The sequence below is a fragment of the Triticum aestivum genome, chromosome 6A (assembly GCF_018294505.1).
Source record: "Triticum aestivum cultivar Chinese Spring chromosome 6A, IWGSC CS RefSeq v2.1, whole genome shotgun sequence".
Taxonomy (NCBI): domain Eukaryota; kingdom Viridiplantae; phylum Streptophyta; class Magnoliopsida; order Poales; family Poaceae; genus Triticum; species Triticum aestivum.
In genome coordinates, this window is record NC_057809.1 from 572163427 (window position 1) to 572167329 (window position 3903).

A 3903-nucleotide genomic window follows, 5' to 3' on the forward strand; every position below is an offset into this window, starting at 1 on the left:
GTATCTCAATACCTAGTTCAATCTCGTTACCGGCAAGTCTCTTTACTCGTTCCGTAATACATCATCTCACAACTAACTCATTAGTTGCAATGCTTGCAAGGCTTATAGTGATGTGCATTACCGAGAGGGCCCAGAGATACCTCTCCGACAATCGGAGTGACAAATCCTATTCTTGATCTATGCCAACTCCACGAACACCATCAGAGACACCTGTAGAGCTCCTTTATAATCACCCAGTTACGTTGTGACGTTTGGTAGCACACAAAGTGTTCCTCCGGCAAACGGGAGTTGCATAATCTCATAGTCATAGGAACATGTATAAGTCATGAAGAAAGCAATAGCAACATACTAAACGATCGGCTGCTAAGCTAATGGAATGGGTCATGTCAATCAGATCATTCACCTAATGATGTGATCCCGTTAATCAAATAACAACTCTTTGTCCATGGTTAGGAAACATAACCATCTTTGATTAACGAGCTAGTCAAGTAGAGGCATACTAGTGACACTCTCTTTGTCTATGTATTCACACATGTATTATGTTTCCGGTTAATACAATTCTAGCATGAATAATAAACATTTATCATGATATAAGGAAATAAATAATAACTTTATTATTGCCTCTAGGGCATATTTCCTGCACAACCACATCCACAACAAAAACTGGCAGATTGGGTAGACTATATTGAAAAATTGGCAAGCATTGGTACTAATTTGCACAATCAAGAGGTCCTAGTTGCACACAGTAGTGGAAAAACACACGAACGACCAGATCCAGCACAAAGGCTGGCAGAAAAATCACTAGACTATATTGGAAAATTGGCAACCATTGATACTAATTTGCACAAGTGATGGTCCCTATTTGCACACATGAGGAGAAAAACACGTGAACCACCACATCCATCACAAGGCTGGCAGATTGGGTAGACTATATTGCAAAACTAGCAAGCATTGGTGCTAAATTGCACAAACACGGGTTCCTAGTTGCACACAGCAAGGAGAAAACACACGAACCACCAGATCTGTCACAAAGGTTGGCAGTTTGGATAGAGAATATTGAGAAATTGGTAAGCATAGATACTAATTTGCACAGGTAATGGTCCCGAGTTGCACACAACAGGGGGAAACACATGAACCAGGAGATCCACCACAAGGCTGGCGGATTGGCTATATTATCTCAAAAATTGTCTACTACTGCTCCTAATTTGCACGCAAGGGGCAACCTAGTTGCACACCACGGGGAAAACACACATAAAAAACACCAGATCCACCGCGAGGCTACAATCCACATACGAGGCTCTATCGCCGTGAACCACTCCTCCTCCCAGAACCACTCATCCCGTACGTATATGCACGAGCTCTCCCCCTACTGCAACGGAAAAACGACGGGATAAGCACAACCCTAGCCCACCCCTGCCAATCCGGCGGTTTCCCAAACGGAGTAGTCCGCGGGGGTGACCTCAACCTCGCCGGAAAATGAGTTCGACCTCCCTGACCCCGACCGCGACCTCGAGTTCGACCTCTACCTCGACCTCCCTGACAACGACCGCGACCTCACCGGAAAACGTGCGACCTCACTAGAAAAAGGAGGGCGGGCGAGTGGAGAAACAAGTAGGGACGAAGAACGGTGAGCGCGCGTAGGAGCAGTACCTGTGCCGCCGCGAACGACGACCCTTGCGGCGCGCCCCGCCATCGACCACAACCCGGCGGATTTGGAACCGCCTCTGCAGCACCAACCAACGGCGAAAGCAAGGGAAAAGAGGAGGAATGGGCCGCCGGAGGTGGGGGTGGACGGAGTTATGGCACGAAATTCGAAACCGCCGCCCACTAAACACGACGGCTAATACACTGGAAACTGCCTAATCCTCTATGACGTGTGGGTCCGACGGGAGGTTTATCTCGCGCGGCGCGGTGCGGCGCAATCGGACCAGGCGACCGGTCCACGCGCAGGTCCGAGCGGCGTGGCTCCACCACTCGACCAATGAACACCTGGACACCCTGCGCAATCGATCGGAACGAAATCGAGCTGCTCTCGTTCGGCCGCTCGTTCAGCGCGTGTACTTTTTAGGTTTTAGGCAAGTTGTTTTCCGGCACATTCTTAATTGAGTGAGCTGTAACTGTGCAGCCTCGTCCATAAAAGGACAAGAATCGCGAGCGCAACAAGATTACACGTATACTCCCAGTACTTCCCATTTGCACGAGGCTGAGCGTAGAAGAGGTGAAGGTGATGGAGGACTCCTGCATGCTGGAGGAGGTGAAGGTGGTGGAGTGCTGCATGGTGACGCCCAGCGAGGAGATGCCCAGGCGCGGACTCTGGCTCTCCCCGCTCGACCTCATGATGGTCAACAGGGGCCACACACCGAACGTCTACTTCTACCACTCCGCCTCCGGCGACGGCTTCTTCGACGTGGCCAGGCTGAAGGCCGCGATGGCCAAGGCCCTGGTCCCCTTCTACCCCCTCGCGGGCCGTCTGGGCGTTGATGGTGATGGCCGGCCAGAGATCGACTGCACTGGACAAGGTGCGCGCTTCGTGGTCGCTCGCTCGGAACTCGCCGCCGACGACTTCAGCGCCCGCCAGCCGTCGCCGGAGCTGAGGAGGCTCTTCGTCCCCGGGGACATCGACGACGTCATGCTCGCCGTCCAGGTGACCTTCTTCAAGTGTGGTGGGGTGGCCCTAGGCACGGCGCTGCACCACGTCGCCATCGACGCCCTAAGCGCGGTCCACTTCATCCAGACGTGGTCCGCCTTCTCCAGAGACGGGGCCAGCGACGGTGCTGGAGCAGCCGCGGCGGCGCTGGAGCTGCCATGGCACGACCGCACCCTCCTCCGCGCACGCTCCCCGCCACGCGTCATCAACCCCGACGCTCTCTCCGTGTTCTTGCCCCTCAAAAACGACCCAAACATACCCCTGCCGGAACCGTCTGGAGCTGCCGTCAACGAGATTTTTGTTCTTTCCAAAGACCACGTCGCCGCTCTGAAGCGTGCCTGCGGTGGCGCGAGCACGTTCTGCGCCCTCAGCGCCCACGTGTGGCGCTGCATGTGCGCCGCTCGGCGGCTGCCGACGGACGCCGAGACGCGGCTCACCTTCCCGGCTAACTTCCGGCGCAGCCTGACTGCCTGAGGCCGCCGCTCCCGGCACGCTACTTCGGCAACGGGATAATCATGGTGGGCACCGCCTGTAAGGTGCGGGACGTCGTCGCGGACGGCTTGGAGGACCAGGCGCCGCTGGCCCCCGTCGCCGGACGGATCAGGGACGCCGTCCGCGGGCTGGACGACGAGCTGGTGCGCTCCACGATCGACTACCTGGAGACAACGCCAACTATGCCTGCGGCGCGCAGCATGCCGGCGACGGAGCTGAGGATTAACAGCTGGCTGGGCATGCCGGTGTACGACGCGGATTTCGGGTGGGGGAAGCCGCTAGCAATGCAGCGCGCCGTGCAGCAGCGAGCAGGGCTCGTCTACCTCGCCGACAACGGCGAGGACGGGGGCGTGCGAGTCCTCGTGTCCGAGCCTTCCTCGGTTCTCGAAGCATTCTGAATAAAATAAGGGCGAATAAAATAAGAGCGTGTCTAGCTGGCGGCCAGAGGCTCGTTAACGTTCGCGAGCGGCGGATAAAAAAAGTAAGCGCCTGTCTGGTCTAGAAAAGTAATATGTCTAGTCTTTATGCTACGTGGTATCTTTTCACGTGATGGATGTCTGTATGTTGCATTTCTAGTCTCTATCTTATGTGGTATCTTTTTATGTGTTGGATGCTTGTATATTCATATCCGCCTCTTGCGCATTATTTTTTGGTTTCAAAATTATAAAAGACATATTTTCTAAACCACATGTCGAAATTCAGATTCGTTTTCATCATTGAAACCCTCGCGACGTGCTCTTTAAAAATAGATCCCTCATGGGGAT

At 54.1% G+C, this 3903-nt stretch overlaps 1 pseudogene; it reads left to right on the forward strand.

Moving 5' to 3' along the window:
- Positions 1-2155: 2155 nt before the first annotated feature.
- LOC123129717 (putrescine hydroxycinnamoyltransferase 1-like) lies at positions 2156-3537 on the forward strand (annotated as a pseudogene).
- The last annotated feature ends 366 nt before the right edge of the window (positions 3538-3903 follow it).